The sequence below is a fragment of the Chrysemys picta genome, chromosome 1 (genome assembly GCF_011386835.1).
Source record: "Chrysemys picta bellii isolate R12L10 chromosome 1, ASM1138683v2, whole genome shotgun sequence".
Classification (NCBI taxonomy): Eukaryota; Metazoa; Chordata; order Testudines; family Emydidae; genus Chrysemys; species Chrysemys picta.
In genome coordinates, this window is record NC_088791.1 from 336511488 (window position 1) to 336538678 (window position 27191).

Genomic DNA, 27191 nt, shown 5'->3' on the forward strand with positions numbered 1-27191 from the left:
GTAAAGGTGAAAGAGAATGTTTTTGCAAAGTTTGAACCAATCCTGTTTGCATGGATTCCAGTTGGAGGTGTGGGCATAAATATGCTGTTCTTGATGTCATTGGGATTTTTTTTTTTGCCATCAATTTACATAGGAACATGATTGTGGACAACATTCGCTATTTTCTAAAGTGAGCTCTAATGTCAAAATTTGGGTGCTCAGTTTGAGACACTTTTGGCCTAATTTTCAGAGCTACTGAACACTCATAATTCCAGCTGAAGTTAACGGGAGGTGCAGATGCTCAGAATCGCTGAAAAAATCAAGTCCTAGATGTCTCAAGCTGGGCGCCCAAAAAATCAAGGATCCTGGAGTTAGCAGGCACTTCTTAATGTTACCCTAAATCTTTGTGAATATATTGCTCTCTATTGGCTGGTTGAGACTTAGAAAGAACATAAGGTTGTTTCCATAGCTGACAGCTAAGAGAGATTGGTCTTTAGCTTAATAGGTGCCCTGCCTTTCTTTATTCTTGAGAAGAAAAATATGTTTGTTCATTGTGTTAACAATGTAAGATGTATGATACCTTTAACTATTCATTTCCTTGCTTTTAAGTGTACGGGTTTTGTAAATGATGTGAGAGTGACAACAGTGCAGTTTCCTTAGCAACCTTAACTGGGTTTTTGAAACAATGTTTTTGTGTTTGGAATAAGCATTGATTTGCAGAGTCTGGCAGAAAAAAAAATGTCTTCAGGGAAACTTTGGCAGTGGTAAAGATTGCAATTCAGCCCTCTACCACTTATTCATCTCAGTGTGGTATGAACTATAAAGATCACAAACCTGAAGCAAAATTCAGCTGAAACTGTCAACTTTTTAGTTAGTTTTGCTTGAGGTAATGCAAAAGCAACCTTTCCTCATCATTTCAGCCCTTAACATAAATTGGTCTAGGCCTCTTTGAAACTTGGCCCAAGTTAGCAGGAAGATTTGAAATTGGCTTGAGTTTCAGAACCGACTGAAAGCCATAGTCAGACAAATTTTGCCAGGCTTTGATTTTTCAATATGAAAGTTTAGCACAGCTAATACCCTGTCATCTCTTCAAAGGAAAGTTTAGTTGCTAATTAAGTTCTCTATCCTGTTCCCACTAAACTCAATTGACCGTAGCAGTGTGGGATCAGGCCATAAATTAATATTTTAACTTTCAGAAGATTTTAAAATGTTGCATAAAAAGAGTAGATGCAAAAGAATGGTAGGTATGTTACGCAAAATGGAACCTCAGAATTCATAGTAGACAGGATAGATGGATGTAATACCTCTTAACTGGATTACAGTCAGATATTAACTCCTCAGCTATCTACTATATAATATGGACTAAAGGAAGTCATGACAAGATGTTCATATAATTTCACTTGTCCATGGGGGTCACGTAAGCTGAAGTCATTCCGTTATCTCTCTTTCTCTTCACCACTAGTCCTGACCCTAGAAAAGATGACATTGTTATGTTAAGGAGGTGCAGTTTGTCATCTGATGAGCGGCATTAATTCCAATACATTTAGCATCAGCCTTGAATACAATAAAACACAGCCTTTTTTTACCAAAAAAAAACCCAAAAACAAAAACAAAAAAACCCACAAAAGCTGTAAAGAGCTATAAGAGCTATAAATAATAGCAGAAAAAAAGAGAACTTTTGGTATTGGCAAAGAAGCTGAGATCTACAATGAAATGGAGAATTTGTGAAGTTGCTATATACAGGAAGGTGGCTGCAGATGTCATGATTTACCTGGTCAGTGCTTAGATATGGTGATGAGAACAATATGCTGTAGGATATGTGAAGGAGAAAGATCTCATCTGTAGAGTATCAAGGTGGTTTGAAGACAGAAAGAGGAGACTACTGAAGGGATGAGAAAGGAGGACTCACATCATTGATCAACCACTGTAAAGTTGACCAAAACTGCCAAGTACCGACTGTATGCTGTTGTTCAGGTTAGTGAGATTCTGCACTTGGAATCAAAACATAAGGTACGTCTATTCTTACCTCTGGGTTCGGTGGTAAGCAATCGATCTTCTGGGATCGATTTATCGCGTCTTGTCTAGACGCGATAAATTGATCCCAGAAGTGCTTGCCGTCAACACCGGTACTCCTGCTCTGCAAGAGGAGTACACAGAATCGATGGGGGAGCCTGCCTGCCGCGTGTGGACCCGCGGTAAGTACCTCGTAGTTCCAACTAAGGTACTTCGACTTCAGCTACGTTATTCACGTAGCTGAAGTTGCGTATCTTAGTTCGAACTGGGGGGTTAGTGTGGACCAGCCCATAGCTGCTGCTGAGGATTATTATTATTTGTATTACTGTAATACCTAGAAGCCCTAGTCATGGACCCATTATGTTAGGCACTGTACTAGCACAGAAGAAAAAGATGGTTCCTGCCTCTAAGACCTTACAAGCTGAGTACAAGACGGACTGACAATGGAGTACAAGGAAATAATGTGACAGTATTGATCAGCATAATAGGCAGTGGTCTTAGCACATGGGCAGCCTAACAATTGTCAAGTTTTTGCTGGGCATCAAGACAAAGAAGAGCTTCACTGGGGAAGACGCTTAAAGAAATGGAGCCTCAGGTAATATTTAATGGGATTCTACCTGTCCCGATAGGAGGAGAGCGAAGGCGAGATAAGATTACGACAATAGCAAGCTCAGGCAGTGGTGCTATAAGGAGGACTTTGGGATGTTCAGTTATTGGGAGGCATTCACCGACTGTTCTCATGGGATGGACTCCACCTGAGTAGGGAGGAAAATAGATTTCTGGGGTGGAAGTTAACGCAACTGATTAAAAGAGCTTTAATCCGTTTCAGAGCTTTAAACTAGGAATTCAGGGGCGATGTCTAGGAGACGCTCATGTAATCTCGGTGCCTGATTCTAGTATTGAGCAAGAGGAAAATCAAGTAAAAGAGGATACAGCGATGGAGAAAGGTAGATGGAGAGAGGATAGAAGAATGGTCAACAAGGGAAAAGATAGTGCTAATACCTGACAGTAACAGTCAGGTAGGTGATAATGGCAATAAAATGAGTGTACCTAATCGGTCAAGAAATCTGGGTGAAGCCAAGCAGAAACAACTAAGATGTCTATACACCAGCGCAGAAAGTGTAGGGGGAAAGTGAGACTTCCAAAAAACAAAGCAAAACTGGACCATGCAAAAGAAATTAAAACCAATAGTAAAAGGTTCATTCATGATATGAATAAAAAGAAAACAAGGAAAGAAGTTGGACCACTAAGCACTGACGATGGGAAGGAGAATAAAGTTAATCTAGGTACGGTCCAACACCTAAACTAACACTTTGCCTCAGTTTTTAATAAGAGTATTGAGGAACATGGGGACAGTAGTAGCGTGGCTAATGAGAATGAGGATATGGAGGTAGAAATTATCACATCTGAGATGGAAGCCAAACTCAAACAGCTTAATGAGGCCAAATTGGGGGGCCTGGATAATCTCCATACAAGAATATTAAAGGAATTGGCATATGAAATTGCTAGCCCAATAGCAAGGAGTTGTACTGGACTGAAGAATTGCAAATATCATACCTATATTTAAGAAAGGAAAAAAAAAGTGACCTGGCAAACTGCAGGTCCATTAGTTTGACCTCAGTTCTATGCAAGTTCTTAGAACAAACTTTGAAAGAGAGAATTGTGAAGGATATAGAAGTAAACAGCAAATGGGATAAAATACATCATGGTTTTACAAAAGATAGATTGTGAAAGACCAATTTGATTTTTTTTCTTTGAAAAGATAACTCATTTTCTAAACAAAGGAAATGCAGTAGATCTAATTTACCTGGATTTCAGTGAACCATTTGGTACAGTTGCACATGGGAAATTATTAGATAAACTGGAGAAGATGGGGATTAATACAGGAACTGAAAGGTGGGTAAGGAAGTGATTAACTGGGAGACTACAACCTGTCATGCTAAAAGGTGTACTGTCAGGGGGGGAGGTTACTAGTGGAGTTCTTCAGAGACCACATTGGTCTTGGGACCAGTCGTATTTCATTAATGATTCTGGCACAAAAGTGGGAGTGTACTAATTTGCAGATAACACAAAGTTAGGAGATATTGCCAAAACAGAGGAGGACTGAAATATCATACAAGAAGATCTGGACAACCTTGAAAACTGGAGTAGTAGAAATGGGATGAAATTTAATAATGCCAATGCAAGGTCATGCACCTAGTGACTAACAACAATATTTTTTTCTATAACCTGGAGATTTATCAGTTGGAAGCAACAGAGGAGGAGAAAGACCTGGGAGTATTGATTGATCACAGGGTGACTATGAGCCATGAATGTGATGCTGTTTTGAAAAAAGGTTAATGCAATCCTAGGATGCAACAGGCAAGGTATTTCCAGTAGAGATAGCGTATTATTGTAATTATACAAGGCACTGGTGTGACTTCATCTGGAATACTGTCTGCAGTTCTGGTCTTCCATGCTTAAGAAAGATGAATTCAAATTGTAACGGGTGCAGAGAAAGGCTACTAGGACAATCAGAGGAATGGAGAATCTACCTGACAAGAAGAGACTTAGATCTTAGCTTGTGTAGTGTAACAAAATGAAGGCTGAGGGGAGATATTATTGTTCTCTATCAATACATCAGAAGGATAAACACCAGGGAGGGGGAGGAGTTATTTAAGCTAAGGACAAATGTTGGCACAAAAACAAATGGATATAAACTGTCCATCAACAAATTTAGACTTGAAATTAGATAAAAATTTCTAACCATTAGAGGAATGAAATTCTGGAACAGCCTTTCAGGAGGTGTAGTGGGGGCAAAAAACCTAATTTATTTTAAGACTGAGCTTGATACGTTTGTGGCGGGGATAGTGTGATGAGGCTGCCTACAATGGTATATGGTCCATCCATGACTGCTATTAGAATCTCGGGGCTGGGGGGCAGGGCTTCGCCTTCCTCTGGTACATGGGGCATGGGTCACTTGCTGTTTTGAATTGGAGTAAATGGTGGACTTGAAATCTTTAAATCAAGATGTGAGGGCTTCAGTAACTCCGTCAGAGGTTATGTGCCTATGACAGAAGTGGGTGGGTGAAATTGGGTGGCCTGTCATGTGCAGGAGGTCAGACTAGATTATCTTGATAGTCCCTTCACGCCTTAAAGTCTATGATTGAATCACTCTTCATGGACAGTATCTTACATACCACCTAGAGTCATCCTCAACTTCATAAATGTGGGTACAATATTGTCTATGCGGTAAATGACATTTTGTAGGAAAATGTTGTCATAGTGTAACACTCATGAATTAGAATAGTCAGTGTATTTTCATATAAATTAACTTTTTTTGTATAAGTGGGTGCAATTCTAGGACTATATTTTACTGTGCACTGTCCCTTTAAGATATAGAACTGTGCTGAAGTGGCTAAAGGGACATAACTCTTGGTGACCAGGTAGGGTCAGAAGATTTTGGTGCTCCTCCAGCAGTATGGCTTGGGCAAACTCTGTGTGTATTTGCCAGACTCTGACAATAGTTTTAATAAAACCCTCCAGTTTTAAAGAGCCCCCAGGCCTGGGAGTGTAACTCTACCTCCTTTTAAGAGTCTTTGGGGCCTCGTTTGTTTCTACCATCGCAGCTATAAGACAACATGCTGACAAATGCAGCACTGGAGTCTGGACAGAGAATCTCCAACATCTGAGCAATGACTACCAGAAACAATTCGTTATCAACTGCAGGGCCAAATGGCCACAGCCTGAGAAGACGGAGACTACTATATTCATGTTGGTACCTCTTCTAGCACGAATGGAAAGGTGTCAGTATACTGGTAGGTATGTGGACACAGACTCTGCATGGACTCAGTAGAAGGTTGTACACTGGCCTTGTTTAGGAACGTCACCACTTGGATTTCTCATGTTTCTTCAACGTCTGATAACTTGCTGTGCATTACTCTCTAAACACTCATCTGGTCTTGTTATCTGAACCTTGTCCTTCTTGCCCCTCCCCGTTTCTTTTGTATGCATTTATTACGTCTTTATTTAGGCCCCGATCCTGCAATCTGACCCATGTAGGTGCACCCTTACCCCCATGTGGAGTCCCCTTGCTGTTATCTGGGTCCTCTTCCAGCACAGGGTTCTATCCATGCACATCCAATTGCAGGATGGAGGCCTTAGGCCCTGATTCTCATTCACACTAAGCTCCCTTTACATCACCCTGGCAGCGTAAAGTGGCCTTAAAGTGACGTAAATGACATTTATATTCACCTTAAGGCCCCACTATGATGCCACGTGCAAATGACTAATCAAGGTGCAAGGCCACGGTGCGATGTTTGACAATTCTACAACTGCCTGCCTAATACCAGGGAAACTTCTATTTTACATGTGTTATGTCTATGAGCTGTTTCATGCCAGAATGGTGTAAAGTGGCCATACTGTACATGAGAATCAGGTCTTTACCCTGTAAGAATTTTAGGGATTGGATCCTATGTTTTGTTCTCTGTTTGTAAACTTGCCTTCACATGTCTGAGTCCTGTAAAATAGATAACAGTAAATGATCTCAGATTTCACTAGAAGTTTGTGCTGAATCCTACATTATCCTGAGTATTCCTGCATAATTCACTGTTTTTTATGTGTGGTTGTGTTTTCTCTGACATGCTGGACTGATTAATTGTTTCTTACAAAATACAGTACCGTCATGTACATAGAAGAGAATATATTTGTACTGTTCCTTACCTGTTGTTACTATTCTTTTGCCACAATTTTTCTGCACGGGAAAATAATTTTTAGCTTGACAATAAAACCAGTGTTTCTTAGTTCTTTGTGAAAATCATAATCACTGCTATAGAGAGAGAAACAAAGAAGGTCTAAGATGATTAAGAAAATTACAGCATTGACTCTGTATGTGCTCAGAAATCGAGGAGAGAGGTAATATATTTGTGTTGTCAAGGCTTTATAGCACTTCAAAGTCACTGTTGCATTCTCTAATCATATATAATAAACAGGTAGTGGAATTACCCAGCATGGGGCTTGAGATTTTGAGTCCTAGCAGTGTACAGTAATGTTTATAAAGAGACTCTTCAGTAATGGAAAAGGCAATTAAGAAAGGCATCGATGAAGCTGGAGTTTTTAGCATATGGCTGAAACACAGAGAGCTGAGGAGGGGGAAGTTAAACCACTGCAGGACTGTTTAGAATGGTTCTTAAATTATTAAAATTGAATTGTTTTGTTCCTTTCTTCAAATTGTCTTTTAGGTAATAGAGAAAGATGGCATTAGCTCTTAAAGTCTGATTCTCCACTTGTGCGGTCAGTTACACTGGGGTAAAATGCTACCACCTGTGTGACTGGAGAAATCTGAATTGATGGCATTTTACATTCACTTTGCTCAGGTGCAAATGACTAATCTAGGTGCAAGGTCATGATAAGCAAGATGCGATGTTTGACAATTCTATGCCTGCCTGTCTAATACTGGGGAGACTTCTTCACATAGGTGGTTTCTATCAGGTGTTTAACTCATGTCAGAGGTATCGCTTCATTATGTTGTCTTTGAGGAAATTATTAATGCTGATCTGGTGGCTAAGGCTGTATCTAGGCCAGGGATCGGCAACCTCTGGCACTCGGCTTGCCCGGGTAAGCACCCTGGCGGGCCGGGCCGGTTTGTTTACCTGCTGCGTCCACAGGTTCGGCTGATCGTGGCTCCCACTGGCCGCGGTTCACTGTGCCAGGCCAATGGAGGCAGCGGGAAGCGAGGGGTTTGCTGGCTGCCGCTTCCCGCTGCCCCCATTGGCCTGGAGTGGTGAACTGCGGCCAGTGGGAGCCGTGATCGCCCAAACCTGCAGACACAGCAGGTAAACAAACCGGCCTGGCCAGCCGGGGTGCGTACCCTGGAGAGCCGTGTGCCAAAGGTTGCCAATCCCTACTCTAGGCTCTAGCACAGTGGCTCTCAACCTTTCCAGATGACTGTACCCATTTCAGGAGGCTGATTTGTCTTGCGTATCCCACATTTCACCTCATTTAAAAACTACTTGCTTACAAAATCAGACATAAAAATACAGAAGTGTCACAGCACCCTGTTACTGAAAAATGGCTGACTTCCTCATTTTTACCATTTCATTGTAAAATAAATAAATTGGAATATAAATATTGTACTTACATTTCAGTGTACAGTATGTAGAGCAATATAAACAAGTCATTGTCTGTGTGAAATTTTAATTTGTACTGACTTAGTTCTTTTTATGTAGCCTGTTGTAAAATTAGGCAAATATCTAGATGAGTTGATGTACCCCCTGCAAAAGCTCTGTGTACCTCCAGGGGTACACATACCCCTTTTTGAGAACAACTGCTCTAGGATATAGAGGATGAAACCATTCAGGAATGAGTTGTTATGGCATGTTGGATGGAGCTGACACCATACCTAGGGACTAAGCCTTGACTGTGTTATTCCAGTTTAATAGCAGTGGAAATCCATTGATTTCAGTGGAGTAACACAGTAGGGGAACAGGGTATAAAACTTGCCTTCACTTGCAAGGAGTCCAAATTTTGCACTAAATTACAAATCCTTCATAATCACAATGATTTCAGAGGGGTTGGGCCCTGTGTAAATCAGTCCTGATTCTCCTATCACTGACACCATTGTGAATAAAGAGGAAGGATGGTCCATTGCTTAGGACAATAGCCTAGGACTTAGGAGACCTAGGTTCAATTTCCTGCTCTGCCACAGACTTCCTGTGTGAACCTGAGCAAGACATTAAGTCTTTCTGTGCCCCAATTCCCCCTTCTGTAAAATGGGAATAATGACACTTCCCTAATTCACAAGGGCATTGTGAAGAGATTAGATGTTATGGTGATGGGGGCCATATAAGCACTTATGAAAGTTGTGTCAGTGAAATTTTACCTGCGTATAAGGGGTGTGAGTGGAGAACCTGGCCCACTGAGAAAATCTAAAAGCTAGTTCATTAACTGTGCCAGAGCTTTGCTAGTTGTAGCTGAAGAATGGGGGGCTAGCTTTCAGCCACCTTTGTTCTTCTCCAATCAACAGGGTGACCATGGGACAGTTCAGCACCTTATACAATTTAGAGTAGCCCCATGGCAGCTCTAAATTACACTTGGTTGCAACAGCCTGCTGACAATAGTCAGAGTGCAACAATGATCTGGCTACACTGCTTTTCCCCCAAAACACCTCCAGTTAGCCAAATCCACAGGCTTTCTGCTACTTTATGCTACCGGAGAAGGAACCACAAGAACCTGGTTGTAATCCATCTCATGCTAGGGGTGTCCAATGCTAGCTACTTTCTGCTGATTGTTTGGTCATCTACCTTGGTCATCAACCAACTGTTTGGCTGCTACTTTCTAATGACTGTCTATCTCAGTCCAGAGCTGTCCATCCAGAGTAAGAACCCACTATAGTTGGCATTGTTTTGTATCTTTGATGGCTGTTTCAGCAGGGCCAAAGATGGAATGGGCATGGAGGCTGAATATCTTTTGATCCCTGGGGCAGGGATGAGGTACACTGATGGAGATGTGTATATGGGAAGTTTGCCTTGGTGCTTCTTGTGGCCTACCTCTCCTATGAATAACAAAAGACTTCACTCTCCATGGATGATAATACAGAAACTTTTATGTCAGTGAGGACAATTAATCCTTGAAAAAATTTACCAAAGGCTGTGATGGATTCTCTATTACTGGAATTTTTTATATATATCAAGATTCAATGTTTTTTCTAAACGATTTATTCTAGTTCAAGCAGGAATTATTTTAGGGACGTTCTATGGGCTGTGTTATGCAGAAGGTCAGAGCAGATGGCCACATTCCTCCCTGCTGGCCTGAGAATCTGTGAATCTATGAATGAGAGAGTTTGTTTTGTGATTAAGGCACTGGATTGGAATTTAGAAGATCTAGTAGGTTCAATTCTTAGCTCTGTCACAGACTCCCCATGTGACCACAGGCCAGTAGTTTCTCTCTGTGCCTCAGTTCCCTCTCCATACAAAGGGATCATCTCACTTGCCTACATCAGAGGGGTGTTGTGACGAGAAATTCATTCATGTTTGTTCTGTTGCAGTGATGGGAGCCATATAGGTAACTAGGCAGATAGCACTAAATACATTACTCAGATCGGACAAAAATCAGAATGATTCACTTCTTAGTTTAAAAATGAAAAAAAATGTTATGAAGAATGTTTTTAATGTATAGCACCCGGCTAATAACTGAAGAGCCAACCAAAGCTCAGAAGCTACCTGTTCCCATTGCAGGTGCGGAGCCTGAATTTCTGCAGGACAAGGACCATCACTAAGTAGATTCAATCTCTTTGCACATGGAGGGGAGTCACCAATCAACAGGTATGTGGAGTATTTTATTGTAGTTACTTGCCATTAAGTCCTGGAGGTAAAGCGAGGTCTTTTGCCATTATGATGACTATTTCTTCCACAGCAAGCCATTGCCAACTCTCAAGTTAGCAGGTAACTAAGATACTTCATGAACATGATGTGGTATATTCTGTACACCCAATGGTTAAACAAACAATCCCATGGATCCATCAGCGTCTTTAAATCGTTATTATTTTGGTCTGCTTTCCTTTCTTGTCCTTTGCATTTGTCTGTCTTCTAAATTCAGGCACAGAATAATAATTATACTTGGCAAAACAAGTAATTTTCATTATGATGATTCTGTAACTTACACTTGTACCAGTTTTAGTTATGATTTTAATAATGCCTTAAAAACAATTCTGCTCAGATACCCTATTTTCTGTATTTTCTTTATTAGTAGGAACAGTTGCATAAAAATAGATTCCATTTTTCTTATCAATTTACTTCTAGATTTACTCATATTGGTGAACATGCTCATTTAAGTTTGTCATTTCTCCTTTGAAATATCTTTACAATAAGAATTCTCCCAGCTCAGCATTTCTGACTACTTCCCATCTCTTTCCTCCTACATCCAGGTGGTGAAATACTGGCTTCAATGAAGGCAATGGGAGCCTTGTCATTGACCTCAGTGGGGCCAGGAGTTCACCCAGAGTCTACTGTTCAGACTGTTGCTGGAGATGGTCAAATATCTTGTTGTTCAAAGAAAAGGAAACCCTATACGGCAATGATGCACCACCTGGAAAATGCAGTTACCTCCCTTACCATGGCCAGTGAAACTGACGTTCACTGCGCTGGCATTGCCCCGTGTCATTTATCCTGTCGATCAGTGGGGTGGGGGAGTGCTGTCCCTGCAAGAGACACCTCAATGAGATGACACAGAGATGGATGAGCAGAGGGTTTTTTAAACCGTAAAGGGACACTGTCCGGATAAATAGCATCCTGGAAGACACTGCTTATCTGTGTGAATTCATTTCTTCTTATGTGACGGTGTTTGTTTTCCAATTTGTTTGCTATTCAGCATTCTGTATATAGCACCATTCCTGTACAATGTGCCGCTGAATAGGCAAACTGTGCTAAACTTATAGATGGTCCCTGCCTCAGAGGGCTTATCATGGGAAGGCACAAGAGGTACAACGATATTTTAACCCAGATTTATTCAGTCTTCTATGGGTTATTTAATAGTGATGTTGTATCTGTCTGGAATATTACTGTTCAAAATGTACCCACAACGTGGCCAGTTGGCTCATGACCCACTCTCGTTTGCAGTCATCTTGTGCAATTCACTGGTAACCACAACCCCAGCCAGACCACACATCTCAGGATGGAATAGTTCATGCCGGGAACTACAGTATCTGTGGGCCACACTCCCATGTTGAAAACAAAGGGAGTTGCAGTTTGCTCCATTTTTTGTAGAATTAGGTGTGACTGATAAGTTCCTAGTGAGTGGCACCACTTGGCTTCTCCTGCCATAGATGCTGGATTAGTTGCTGCCAGGATAGCATACAGGTTGCCATTAGGGGAGGGGAGTCACTTTCTAAAAGGCTCCATTTTGAATACCAGGTTAGGTGCTAAAGAAATACACAGTTCCACGGTCACACCGTAAGGTTTTTTTAGGATAAAACAAACCAACAACAACATCCTGATGGAGAGGAAGTGACCGTAAAATTAAAAAAAATGGAAAAATAGAGAAGTTGATAGCAATTAACACAAATCAACCTATAGAAAATGCATACAGTTGATAAAGAAAGCTGAAGGTATCCTTTACAAATCTATGGCCAGTAGGGTTAAGGACAATCAAAAGGAATTCTTCAAATATATCAGGAGCAAACAAAATTCTAACAAGGTGATATCTCTGATAGATAAGGATGGTAAAACTATCAATCATTATGCAGAAAAGTCAGCACGTTCAATAAATATTTCTGTTCTGTATTTGGAAAGAAGCAGATTGATGTATTTGAATCTTACACTGATACGGAAATACTTTTTATGACATCAGTAACTAGGGTGGCTATTAAACAGCTGCTATTAAAGTTAAACATTTTTAAATTGGCAGGACTTGATAATAGGCACCCAAGAGTAATAAAAGAACTGGCTGAGAAGATCACTGTATCATTTTAAATAAATCTTGGGACACTGGCAGAGTTCTGGGTGTGACAGTTCTCAGGGTACCCAGAACTCTGAGTCAACTTGTTACCGTTTGCCTCCAGCATGAGGAAGTCTTGCCTGTCTAGCTAGGTATCAGCTCCCTACCACCACCAGCCTTTCAGCCACTCATGCACTCTTTTCTGGGCTGTGCCAGCCCTATCTGCCTTGTAGGTTAACGATAGGTGCACCCCAGTCCCTGAGTCCCTTTGAAGCTTCCCCAGTGATATCCAACACCTGACACTGGCTACACACAGAATTCCCAAATCCTCTGCCCCCAAGGAACCACTCTACCCCAGTTTACTAGTTTTACCTTAAACCCCCATTCCTAGATAACACACAGCACTTGTAATAAACAAACCTCCTTTTCTTTTAAGAAAGGATAGAAATTGTGTTAGAAACAAGAGAAAATTATGGAAACCAGTGGTTACAATACAAAACAAAAGGTTCCCCGCCCCCCTAAAGTTCAATCTGGCTGGCTTCACAGAAGGCAGGATCCAATTTTTCATGAGAACTCCCTTGCCCCTCAAGATGTCTCCTCAGTGAATGGTTCTATAGTGCTTCTTCCCTTGTGTTATATTGCATAATCTTTTGTCTTTATTCATAAATAGTGTGAGTCTCTGTTGTAATGTTCCTTTTTTACCTCCAAGTGGTTTTGGTTGTTTGCAGTTGTCTCTGATGGTTTTCCATTGATAGTCTGGGGCTGAAGCAAGGCTAGATTACTGAGCCTTGCACTACATCACCACCTAATTAAGTGGAATGATAAATCTCTCTCGCTCAAATGGGCCATCATTGAGAAATAATATCCCTTGGTGACAAACCTCTACACCAAGTCCATATAGCTTATTTTCCATATAGTTACAATATTCCTTAAACATTACTTGTGTATACATCTCACAGTGATATGAGTCTTGATAAGACAGAAGCTTTCTGGAGATAATTTACATGTTAGTCTTTGTGGGTAAATAGCCTGCAAGACATGTTTGGTGTAGTGAATTTGTCAGGTCTGAGGTGAGTTGTTTGCAAACAACTGTGAACCCTGTGATACAGGAGGGCCAGGGAGCGGTGGGAAGTGGTAGAAGGGAAGTATATAAATCCTAGGTTAATTAAGGTGTGGTTCCCTGTAGACTAGGGAGGGTTGCTACAGGTTAATTGGAGCACCTGTAATCAATTAAGGCCCTGTTAGAAACCTAATAAAACCCCCTGCTTCAGGCAGTCAGGGGGAAGGAGAGAGGACTGGAGCTTGGAGGAGTGCTGTGAGACTTGGAGGAACAGAAAACTGGAGTAAGGGAGACCCTGCCCCAGTGTTTAAGGACTGAAGGTACCCCACCCAAGGGGGAAAGAGGGTAAGAACCTGCAAGGGTTGAGAGGGGCTGGGACTCAGAGTGAGGAGCAAACCCAGACCTCTCCCCTGCTTCTCTCCTTTACCACCTTCCTGGGCCACTAGTGGGGCCCTTGGTGCCCCAAGAGCAGGGTAAGGGGTGGTATTTTAGTGCCCCCCCCCACCAAGAAAAATGCAGGACCCATTGTACTATATTGACCATCTTGTCACAACCCTTTGGAAAGGAACCTCACTGTCATTATGCCATTATTTCAATCAGGAAAATAGGATGAATGAGGTAACTATAAAGCAGTTAAATCAGTGAAGGCTGGTATGTAATCTGTAAAAAGAATTAAAGGATGGTGCCATAATTAATGCCAGGCAACATGGTTTTATGTAAAATAGTTCTTGTCAAATAAAACTGTTATCATTTTTTTGAGGAGATCACAAGTGTGGTTAATAAAGATAACTGTTGACATAATATACTTTGACTTAAGGATTTAATATACTTCTGATTTAGGGAGACCATATCCCTTCTGGCCTTAAAATTGCTGAATCAATAGTTTCACCCTGATCTATTTAGTTTCTTATAATGTGTTTATTTGACTTCAGTGGGAATAAATATTGCAGGATCTGGCCCTACAGGAATTACAACACTGATGTTAATTTCCTGTTCCTAAAAACTGGTTTGCACTACAGATGGGCTCTTGAGTTTAAGCCATAGGTGGCTGCATTTTTGTGGTAGGTGACCTGATTCCTATAATCACAGTTTCTATAGTATTCCAGCACCTTTCCAGATAGTAGAGGTTATATAAATGGAATGAGTTGTTCTAAATCTCATGGATAAGCCAATCTTCCTTCTTAAAATGTTTATTCTTTACCAAAATTATAATCAATATTTGAGAATTCCTTCACCATTTGAATTAAACTACGAGTTGAAAAATTATATTCTTTTTTAAAAAAACCAAACAAACAAAACACACAGGTTTGGTGATATAAAGTGTTGTACCCACCATTATAGCACCTTAGGCAGGCCATAAGACAGCAGATTTAAAACTCTAATGAGACTTGGGAGTGCGTGTACCATTTTCTGTTCTCATTACTATCCTTGTCATGAGAACAAATTCATATTGTTCATCTCCTGCTTGCATTACAATCTCAGTCACCAAAATTAGGTGCCAGAATTTAAATCCCTCATATATTCTGTGGAACAGGAAACTGTGCCACGGTGACCTTTTCAATGTTCTCTAATTTGATTGGCTCATCATTGCTGGCTCCTCAGCCTCTGTGGCCTGAGAAAGAAGTGGAAATGAACAGTCAGTGTACAGAATGCTGCAAAGGTTAACTAGTGCAGCATGGAATTGTCTTTCATAGATACTGCTGGGTATTAAAACTCTGTCTTCTGTGTGCGATAAAGATTGTAATGAGAACAGGAAATAGTACAATATAATTCCATTCTTGTGACAAGTGGAAGGAGTTTGAGACTGAATGTCTCTCGAGATTGGAAGTAAGTTATAGAGCCTTTCACCTCTAAGGTAGTGGTTCAGGTCCAGCTGATGACTGAATGGGAGTGAAATTTGGTTGCAATCCAATGATTGTTTAGCAGTGAAAGGAGTCTGGTGGACTCAAGCTGGTTCTTGGTGGACAGGTGTCCACCCTGGGAAAAACCATTAACGATTTTCATTCATGAGCACCCTTGCTGGTGGTCGAGTAGAGAGGTCAAGAAATAGAATTAGCTATGGAGACTGGCATACTTTCTCATCCCTACTGGCAAAGAAAATGAACGTTGGATCAATGGAATAGAGTTGTGATGGGCAAGGCTCTAAAGATCCAGCCAGACCAGACAAGCATCTGAGATTCTGAATACTTATCAAAAAGTCCTGAGTGCAAATGTAACCCACACACCTCCTGGGTGTGGTGTTCTGACCCATTTAGTGGCACTGAGGCCACTTAAAGAGAGAGAAAATGAATCTGCTCTACAGCTTCAGCTAAGAGCCAGTTGGCTTTTAGCATATGCAGTAGAGGCTAATGTACTAAGCTCCAGAGGTCCCCTGTTCAATCCTGCCCACCGATAACTGGGGTCTGTTGGCATTACAGAAAATGTTGTGAGAACGGACACTCTCATGCCAACTTGTAACTTCTATCGGTCGTCCCATTCCCAGCTAGAACCCAGAAGTGGCAATGATAAGTCAAGCAAAATGGTCTTTACTAGAGACTTTCTCTTGGAATGATTTCGGCAGGGTAAATTAGATAACTTGTGCCAACCTCTGTGGTTACTCTGGATAGTCATTTATGTAGAACTCCTGCCAAGCAATCAGATTTTTAAAAAATGTTCAGCATTGGTTTAATTCTGCTCCTGTCGCAGTTAATGAGAGTGTTACTATTGATTTTAATGGGAGCAGAATTAGGGCAATACTCAATGCATTTGAACCCCCACCCAATGAATTTACAGTCTAAGCCTAATGCCTCAACCTCATAAAGTCAGGCAGACCTACATGCCTGCTCCGACTTCAGTGGGATTACACATTGGTGCTGAGGTCCATGGATGCTCATGAGTTTGCAGCATCAGGACCTGAATTACAAAAGACAAACCAAGAAAAGACTGTGTGGCCAACGGTCATGATTTTATCATGAGTCTTGCAATGTCTAGCACTTTTTCTTAAAGCCCTGACCATCGGAATCAAGAGATTGCATGAGAATCTCAGCTTTCATTTTAACATGAAATTTCTCTCTCTCTCTCTCTCTCTCTCTCATGGTTGCAAAGATATGCTTGAAAAGATGAAGCGAGTGAACCCTAAAGGTTCAAAAATTATAGAAGGCAAAGAAAAACAAAATGTATGTTAAAAACCCTTGTGATTCTTAAACTAATCTTCTGATTTTGGGGAGGCTGACAGATCATTTTTGACTGCCTGTGGTTGACAACACTGAGATCGTGGATAACAGCTGAGGAAAAGGAAGGCATGGGGATTATTGATGGAGTGGAGGGACTCAAAAAGGGTGTGTTTGCCATGGTCAAAGCAAGGGGACAAAATGACTTTTAGCAGTGCTATTTTCAATAGGCAGGAGGAGACCAGAAGGAATTTACATTGATCATGGTGAGAAATGATGAGCATGTGGACAAGTCCTTTCGAAATGGAGATAGTGAGGGAAAGGCAGGTTATGCTGATGGAGAATTATAAGTGGCAGGACTTGTAGACAGACTGGATGGGAGCTGGGGGAAAAGTGTGGTGCCTACACAAAGCTTGCTGGCCTGGGGCATGAGGGGTTGTCCCTGGACAGCGAGGCAGGAGGAAAGGGCTTAGGGAAAAAGATAAATTCAGCTTGGGTGAGTCTGAATGCAAAACGGCTGAACATTGAAGGGGAACTGTCAGAGAGAACTTGAGATGGGGGTGAGGTTGCAGGTAGAGAGGTACATTTAGAAGACAGCAGCATAAAGGTGGTAGTTAAAACAATGGGAGAAGAGAACACCGATTATAAATGGAGTCCAGGAGCAGAGAAGCCATAATTCTAACATATTTCAATGGATGTGTATATACCTTGCATAAGTAATGCTTATCATACTTGTAATGCTGTTCGCCCTGATGTCCTGGTCAAATCCCATTTCCAGTAATTACATCCTATCTTCCCAAGTTCTCCTGTCTACAATGTCTATCAACAGTGACTATAGACTGTATAATATGTAGCATTTCAAAAGCTCTTTGGGATCCTTTGGGATGAAAATTACTCCATTAATGTAAGATATAATTATCCTTCTGACTGTGTTCTCACCCTTGGTGTGTGTGTGTAATTCCTATTCATGTTGGGAATAATGTACTGGAATTTAGAGGAGAATAGGCTCTCATATGGCATTCAAACTAATATAAACAATTTGACACGTATGCTCTTCTTGGAGATCCCTAATTTGCACTATTTTCAATAGATAAAAACAGTCATATCAAGGGACTATCATTGAAAGGACATCCTATCACTCTGTAACATATGTATAGTACTACAGTATCATTAATATTCTTCTTATGATATAGTCTTTCATTTTAAAAAGCATCTTGTTTATAATTTAAAAGTGCTAAAACATAGAGCTGAAAAGAAGGGTAGAGCCTTTATGTACTGTAAAGGTGAATGAGTGACCATTGCACTGGTAAGATTAGAGTCTCAAAGTGCTTTACAAATACTGGATAAAATAAACACCTCTGAGGTACCGTAAGTGTGAGGTCATTTTTCATATGGGCACAGAAATGTTAAAGTGGCTTGTCCAGGATCATGGTGTCTGACTTCTGGGGTTTGTGCTTACACAGTACTGGGCGGGGGAGGGGAAAACACTTATCTGAACCATCCAGGTTTGTATATGCTAAATATGATCAATCCTAATCCTTAATGTTACTCTGGTGCCTTTTGTGTTCCTTGCAATAGATCAGAGTCACCACTCTGTTTTAATCAATAGACAGAGGTTATTTGGTGAGGCTGCTGGACAGAGACTGTTTTTAGTTTCTGAAGAAATGCTGTATCACTGGTAGATTTGTTTATGGAATAGTTCTTGGAGAGAAGCTGTAACATATAGCAGAGAGATTGTTCTGTGCTTTGGTGTCTACATGTGGAGGCAGTTCTTGGGACAAAGTAGATTCCTAGGAAATGTGCTTTGGTGAGATTTCTGGAGGAAGGGATTCCATGCATGCTGTTTGTGAGCACCTCTGTTCCAGGACTTATATATATGTGTTCATAAAGCAAATTATACTTATACCCAGACTCCATGTCATTGATTTCTCCTCCACTGAGAGTCTACCCTCAAAGCCCCAGAATTTTGCTACTGGTTGGCAGATGGACAATACCAGTGTCATCACTGGAGGTTTTTAAGAACAGGTTAGACAAATACCTGTCAGGAATGGTTGAGTTATTATTTACTCCTGCTTTGAGTGCAGGGGACTGGACTAGATGACCTCTCGATGTCCCTTCCAGTCCTACAATTCTATGATTATCTTGGTCAGTGCAGCTCAGATGTGTTGCACATGGCTGGAATGAGTGGGAAGAACGATAGAGCTGCAGTCCAGATTGGGACACTTATGCCCTACTGCAATATGAATAACAATACACCAAACTTCTATTCCGGGTCCTGTTCCTGAAAGCAGTGGTGGTTTTGCAAGTGGCTTCTAGAAGAACAGGAGTAGGTTCCAGAAAGTGTCATCACATTTGATCAAAATTATTTTCAGAACTGTCATTTGAGTTATCCTGGAAGCTCATTAATAATAATCCCAGAGATGGTAAATCATCCATCTTTATTCAGTTCCTGTGCATTCATTCTCACCACAAGGTGGCAGTATAGCAGTTCCTATACATTAGAGCTCACTGTCAGCAATGATGCTTTTAGAGTGGCCTGGAAGATGGCAATTCTGTTTCACAACCACTTTTGATGTTTCTAAATTTGTTTGTTTCACCTTGGAATGAAAACCAAGCCTTTCAAACATTTTCACGAAACCAGATTGTACCAAAACCTCAGCTTTCAGATGGAAACGGTCATGTTTCGATTCAAGTCTCTCTGAGTGACTGGAGAATCCACCCTTGATGTCAGACCTGACCCTTGAAAACTTCATCAAAATCAATACATTTCCGCAGAAACCTTCTGCTTCAATGAAATAACACATTTGAACAACAACAAAATTCTCAAGTGTTCTGGCCAGCTCCAGACACAAGCTCTTGAAACTAACATTTTGCTGCATAAAAAACCTGTCTGCTCTTCTAACATGTTGTTCCACTCGTTACTTTAACACAGAACAGCAGTCTGCAGATGTTTTCAATAAGATGTTTCTACTAGCCAGTATGGTGCGTATAATGTTTGAACTGAAAACAACGATGAACAGAGCATAGGGCTTGTCTTATTAGATCAGCTTAGATTTCTGAGTTTCTCTTAGTAGGTGGCAGGATTCTCCTGCCTGTTTCACCCCTGTTCCTTCCTAGTACACTGCATTCATCAGTGCCTATAGTCTCTGCAACTCAGGGGTTTGTGGATTACCCTTCCGCAGGAGGTTCTGTGTTCTTACATAACTTCTCCTGGAATGTTTCATTTTGTCTGCTCATGTAACCCACACACCTTCTGGGTGTGGTGTTCTGTCCCATCTAGTGGCACCAAGACCACTTAAAGAGACAGATTAAGGAGTCTGCTTTACAGACTTAGTTAACAGGAGTTTGGATTTTAGCTCCTGTGGTAGAGGCTCATGTACTAAGCACCAGAGGTCCCAGGTTCAATTCTGCCCGCCGACGACTGGGGTCTGTCGGTGTTACTCACTACTTCTTTGTTTGCCCCATCCAGCTATTTAACATTGGTTGCAGTTATGCCACCCTGAAGCATCAGAATTCCAAATGTCTGCTGGGCATTTCTTGCTCTGCAGTGCGAATGCCATTCAATAACCCTGGCAGTTGTTTCCAAAGTGACTAGTGACTGAGTGCCTAATTTTTGGCACCTGAAAAAGTGCTTGGTTTTCAGAAAGTGCTGAGCACTCACTCTTTGAAAATCAAGCCCCTTTAAAGTGACTCAATTTGGGCACCCAAAGTCACTAGTTGTTCATGGTAATTGGGCCCAAGACCTCATGGTTTTCATTCTGTGGTAGGTATGCCTTCTGCCTTAGTCCCCATAGGTTTGTGTCATATTTTATTTTTGTTCCCTTTATACTTTCCATACAGTCACATTGAATTATTATATAAATCTACTAGAAAATTGCATATTGGTGTTTCTCCATTTTTTAATCACGTCACCTCATCTTTCAAGTATTTTGTCTGCAGGCATTTCAGTTTTGTAGGAACACAAAGTATTTCCACACAGAAGCTCACTTCTATTTCCCACTTGAGCTAGGTATATGAAAGCGCGTCACCCACATTTAACGTTTTATGAAGCACTAACACAGCTCTGGCGTGATAATGCCGCTTTTGGTTGTCTGCCTGGTAACTGACTTCTACAGGGGCATGCCATATCTTTTGGCATTAACTTTGAGGAGGGAAATTTGGATTTAAGTCACCTGTAAATCAGCTGGTGAAGCGGTCTACTGCAGCACTTCTGTTAACTGAGATAGGAATCATTTCTCCCAGTGCTCACTCCTTTCACCAACCCACAGTCAAACTATTAGTTCATGGTGTCTAGGCACTATTGTTTGAATTCCCACTGTCCAGCAAACCTCGAACCTGGCCAAGCTAGGAGCACACCCTCAACTCCTCTTGCTTAGCACCTGTCAGAATCCAGTCAGCACATTGCAGGATTGGATCCATTCTGACAGTGCCTGTTTTTTTTCCCCCCCCTTTGAAAGGAAGCAGTGGGCTTGTACAATGGAATTTTCAAAAGCACTCGGCCCTGGCTTAAGTTTGCTCCCCACAGAAATCAGAGAGGAAGCACCCCTGGAGTTGAGCAGGACTAGAGTTAGGCCATCGTTGAATTCATGTGAAAATACCATCCATCACAATGCAAAACAGACAGGCCTTGGATGTAACAAAGAGGATTCTCAACACAGACACTAACGCCACCAGTCACTCTAACTTGTAGACTGAGAACCACAGCTCATGCTGCAAAGGGTCTTCTGAAGTGCTGGCCAAGACTCAGTAATCACGGAGTGGACTATGGCCCTCACTACAATACTTGCTCGGCTCCCAGAAGGATGGTTGGGAGATTGGAGGGACGAATCCCACAACAGCGCCTCCCTCTGGCCAATGCAAGGAGCAGCACTGACAGGCTTTGTAGACAGCAACATCTCCAGCAAAGTCATTTTTAACACACATTTTGGATAGAGAACATAAAGCTTTGTCAAGTCAAGAGTGCACTGATTGGCATTAGCTAGGAAATCTATTATTGCTGTGAAGGATTTATTTAGTGTCGACATAGTGCAGTGTGCTGTACAGTCCACCACACACTTCTGGTACAGGGCCTTGCATCCATTCCACCAGCACTGAAAAGCTCAGTGGGAAAACATCAAGCTGTTTGCTTTCAGAAATCCACAGTAAACCTGCCTTCCTTCTCCTCAGCTCTGCCAGGAGTTTAAATGTTTTCCCACCCAACTCTGCCACCCACATGCAGCTAACCATACAATGTGTACATTGGAGCTTGTGGAGTAGAGGGAGTAATGCACTGTTGACACTAAGGGTATGTCTACAGTAGTGATCAATCTATCGGGGATCGATTTATCGCATCTAGTGTTGACTCTGCTGTCGACTCCTGTACTCCACCACGGCGAGAGGCAGAAGCAGAGTCGACGAGGGAGCGGCGACAGTCCACCCCGCGTCGTGAGGACGCAAGGTAACTCGACCTAAGATACGTCGACTTCAGCTAACACTATTATCGTAGCTGAAGTTGTGTATCTTAGGTCAATCCCTCCCCCATTGTAGACCAGGCCTAATAGATGCACTCCTTCAATGAGGGGCCAACTTGGGCTTCAAGCCACTCTAGTGGCATACAGGTTCTGGGGCCCGTCTGGAACTGAATGAGCGCTTCATCTAAGTGAGAACCTGATCCTGTGTCCATTGAGGTCAGTGGAAAGCGGGCTTAGAACAGTCCTAACTTAGCCTTAGCTCATTCCAACAGATAGGAATAGCTCAAGCCCAAAGGCCTTTCCCCCTTATCCCATGTGCAGTGAAGTGAGGTAGCACAGAGCCATGCTGGCATTCGCCATATGCAGGAGAAATGCCCAGCTGTCAAAATCCACCTGAGCAGTGCAAGGTACTTTAGTGGACCCCCAAAAAGAGCACCACATTTCTTTCTTTACTCTTGACTGCAGCATTGTCTTCCCATCCCTGTGCCATACTGCGGCATCTCAGCCTCAAATGAAAAAGGGTTTCTGTGTGTGAGTGGATTCTTTTTGGAAGAGCACATTATAGAATATCTTAAACCTGACTCACAAGGAAAACCGCACACAAATGAGAGGCCTGTATAATTATTCATATTTACTTAAAGGACCCATGCCAGTCTCAGGCAAACTGTGAGAAATATAATATTTTGCTAAACCCCTATTAAACTATCATGTATTCCTTTCTCATAGTTGCTAATTACTAGGATATTTGCGTGCAAACAGAAGCTTTCTCTCTTTTTCTCTAATTGAAATTTTATTATAGGCAAACAGAAAGGAGGAAATTAAAAGTAATATATATGCATGTACAGAGGCAATGGAGATTAGCGCCTTGCTCTAAAAGAACGGCCCCTTCCTTTGTGAAGCTTGTGATGTTGCAACCCAGAGCCTGTGAATTCACCACTGTGGGAGGGATTGTGAAACATGTCACCTCTCAATAAATCAGAGAAGCTCTAGTTTAAACAGGAATTAATTCAGGGAAATCCTATGGCCTGTGCTATGCAGGAGGTCAGACTAGATTATCACAGTGGTCCCTTCTGACCTTAATCTATAAATAAATGGAAAGAAAAGATTCTGCTTACCGTGAACCGCACCGTCCCTACCTTTTTTCCTCGCTTCCAACCAAGATCATTTCCAGTATATGCAGATTGCATCTGAGCTCCTTTGCACTCTTACAAGTTTCCCTTTCACCTAGGTGCCCTCTGCTATTGCAGCTGGTGAGGTGAAGCTCACAGCAGCTCTGAAGTTGCTCTCAATTATGCCCGGGGCTGCTTCCTCCCCCCTAGTTGCTCCAGGGATTAGGGAAGCACAATGATAGCCCCCAACTACTGAAGGGGGGTTCCAAAGAGGATGGAGCTTGGCTGTTCTCAGTGGTAGCAGATGACAGAACAAAGAGTAATGGTCTCAAGTTGCAGTGGGGGAGGTCTAGGTTGGATATTTGGCAACACTATTTCACTAGGAGGGTGGTGAAGCACTGGAATGGGTTACCTAGGGAGGTGGTGAAATCTCCATCCTTAGAGGTTTTCAAGGCCTGGCTTGACAAAGCCTTGGCTGGAATGATTTAGTTGGTGTTGGTCCTGCTTTGAGCAGGGGGTTGGACTAGATGACCTCCTGAGGTTTCTTCCAACCCTAATATTCTATGATGGATTTATGTTACCTTAGCCCACTTTTTGGGTCCTGCACTGAGTCAAACTTGGCCAAAACCCTGTTTTTTGCATGCGGTGATGCTGGACGAGAAGTGTCAACATATTATTGTCCTGTTTAAGTGCCAACAATGAGGTTACCTCTCCTAAGAAGCTTGCATTCTGAAAGACAGGCACAAAGAAATCAGCATGCACTGTGAAACTGAATGGAGGGCACCGTATTCATTGTGAGCACCAGGAAATAAATTAGTCTTTAGTAGAAAGATATGGTGAGGAAGGCAATTCTCATGGAGACCAGCTGTCTGTAGTGCTCCAGCAGCATAAAGGGGAGGAAATGGTATCTGGAAAATAACCTCAACATAAAGTGGTTTTGCACGAAGTATAAAGCTGGTGGAGTGGGGCTTTAAACTGGCATCTCATTGTAGTGGGCATGCTGGGAGCAGTGAAGGGGACATGAACGGGTAAGTGGACTGTAGTCTGCATGGCTGCCCATGACCACTGACAAGCTCTGTGTGGCTTGAAAGCTTGTCTCTCTCTCACCAACAGAAGTTGGTCCAATAAAAAAAATATTATCTCATCCACTTTGTCTCTCTAGTATCCTGGGACCGACACAGCCACAATACTGCACACAGCATCCTGTGTGAAAGTTACAGCAGCCCTTAAAAACAACAAAGAGTCCAGTGGCACCTTAAAGACTAACAGATTTATTTGGGCATAAGTTTTTGTGGGTTAAAAAAACCTCACTTCTTCAGATGTACCTTAAGCGGCTGTAAATTACACCAAAGTGCAGTCAGACCCTGGCAACTTCTAGGATACGGGAGGCATAACGGTAGCATAAAGCCACCTTTGCTCATCTCCATCCCTGTGCTAATCAGAAAAACAGAGCAAACAAGGATCAGATCCATAATAATTTTTGCTGGATTCGTAATAGGAAGGAGAAGAAACCTTACAATAGAGGGTGTTCCCATGAGATATTCCACCCATTATTTTGTAGTAGACCCAAGAGTCCAATAATTCCAATAAATTCCAGGTAAGCACCTCAGCTGTTGGATGTTTATCTGAATGTGCCAGCGCATCTGAGATTTAACAATCATTCTTCGGTAAAAGATAAATAGTATCTTTATTAGGGCTCTTTCCAATATAACAGGAAAATCCTTTGATGCTGGGATATGCCTGACGGTGAATACAACTCCTGACGATGCAGTGCTCATCTCTGCAAAAATCGGTTCCACTGTATTATGTACTGCTGGGTTATGCCTAATTTAGCAGTGCTTCCTGCAGTTGGCAGGAGAGTTGCTGTATACCGCACATATCACTAAGAAATTCATCTCATTGGAATAGGTCCTGCTTGTCTCTGCTGAATAGTGAGCAAGCAACACAGACAGAAACGCCAAGAAAATTTTGGGATTCCTGGACTTGCATGAACAGAGTTTATGCAGCTACTCTGTGTTGCAAAGAATCAGAGGATATTTTTTTAAATTGGAAAAATGACTCCCAAGACATACAGCTTGCTTTTCTAGCTGTGAGAAGAAGCACAGCAGTGGCAGAAATACTACAGCTGCCGACTTTCTATGGAGGTTAGAACACCAAACCACCACCTTTTATTTGTGTGCCCCCTAGCAGTGGATGCCTGTTTTAATTTCAGTTTGCTTTATTGCTTGCTAGTTAGAGCAGCAGGCAGTACTAAAATTGTTATTAAATGCAATCTGTCTCTTTAATAACAGTTACACAATTAAAATCATAAAGTTGATTCATAAACTACAGAAATACAAACTAGTTAGGAGCTTACTTTCTAATGTACTAATCAAATAGGTTTTCTAGAAACAGAATATGTTTGTTTTAAATACACTAAAGAGCATAACATAAGAACGGCCATCCTGGGTCAGACCAAAGGTTCATCCAGCCCAGTATCCTGTTTACTGACAGTGGCCAATGCCAGGTGCCGCAGAAGGCATGAACCTAACAGGTAATGATCAAGTGATCTCTCTCCTGCCATCTATCTCCACCCTCTGACAGAGGCTAGGGACACCATTCCTTACCCGTCCTGGCTAATAGCCAGTAATGGACTTAACCTCCATGAATTTATCTAGTTCTCTTTTAAACCCACATGTGGCCCACCTGGGTAATCTGATTGCAGGCAGTGAGACATTTTGACCGCAGGTTGCCCCCTACTCACTTATGGGCTCCAAGGAAGGATTGGGATCTCCTGGCACTAGGCACTGTATAGATGAGCAGGACGAGATGGTCCTGTCCCAAAGAATTTACAGTCTAAAGCCGTGATGCTCCCGTGCCTCAGTCAGAGCTGCAAGTGGCTCTTGAATGTGTCTCCTGTGCCTCGTTCCAGCACATGCTATGAAAACACTGGGTGGTTTCATTATTAACCCATCAGGATGCTTTTATTAGGTTATTAACCAATTGTAGAATACTTGGTCAGATATTTTGCTGTGAGACTCTATCTATTTGAAATGAAATAATGAATTCACACTGCTATGGCTCTTTTGAGTAATGCTGATTGCTCATTGGGCTCCTGAGCCACTAAAGGTCTGAGTATCACGGGTATAAAGAAACAAGAGTGGGTGAGGATGAGCATATGGGCAGGGACAGGAAAACGCACAAGATACATGCAAAAGAAAAGTGGTTTGCATGAGGCAGGAGACAAACCTGCTAGGTCTCCATTGCTCTTCTGATCTTCTCTAGCATCAGCCCCCACTAGCTGCTGGTGAGGCAAGACCCTCCTCAGCTGTGTCCGTATATTACAGAGCCCTTCCGGTGGGAGGGGCTTACTATAGAAAAGACCCAGCCTCCATTTTGAAATCTTCTACTTGCCCCACGAGTACAACAGCACCTGCTGCAGAAAATCAGCCAGAAGCAGGTAAGTTCTGAGCACGTTGCTATTCTGAATGAGGTTCAAAAGTGGAGAAATGCTGGAGTAGTTAGCACACCCTCTCTCAAGCTTGAAAACTAACCCCTAAAGAAAATATTCTTTAATTTTAAGAGCCCTTTAACCCTCCTGTAGCTCAGGTTAGGGGGTGTTAATCAACTTAGCAGGTGTTTAAATGATGTAAAACAGTCTTTTTAGTGCCTTGTATCTTTCTAGGCTAGGGTTACCATATTTCCACAAACAAAAAAGAGGACACTGGGCGGGGGGGGGGGGGAAGCCCCGCCCTAGCCCCGCCCCGCCCCATCCACTCCCTCCCACTTCCCACCCCCTGACTGCTCCCCTCAGAACCCCAACCCCCCCTGCTTCTTGTCCCCTGACTGTCCCCTGCTGAGAACCCCTACCCTAACTGCCCCCCCCCCCAGGACCCTACCTGTCCCCTGACTGCCCTGATCCTTATCCACTCGCATGGGTGGCAGGGTTGTAGAAATTTTGGTGGTGCCCAGAACCCCCCACCCCACCTGCCTAAGGCTCTGGGAGGGGGGTTGGGTGGGGGGAGGAGGTCTGGGGTGCAGG

The 27191-nt window shown here is 42.3% G+C and overlaps 1 long non-coding RNA gene across 4 annotated transcripts in view; it reads left to right on the forward strand.

The window, feature by feature from the left end:
- The first annotated feature begins 10210 nt into the window (after positions 1–10210).
- The window catches only part of LOC135983513 (uncharacterized), a 371844-nt gene continuing 354863 nt past the window's right edge, over positions 10211–27191 (forward strand). For 2 of the 4 annotated variants that reach the window (XR_010601191.1, XR_010601190.1), the window contains exon 1: positions 13291–13807. This is a non-coding gene — a long non-coding RNA (uncharacterized LOC135983513). Of the gene's footprint in view, positions 10293–13290; positions 13808–27191 lie in introns of those variants that run through there. The other 2 variants (XR_010601189.1, XR_010601192.1) reach the window with 2 other exon arrangements.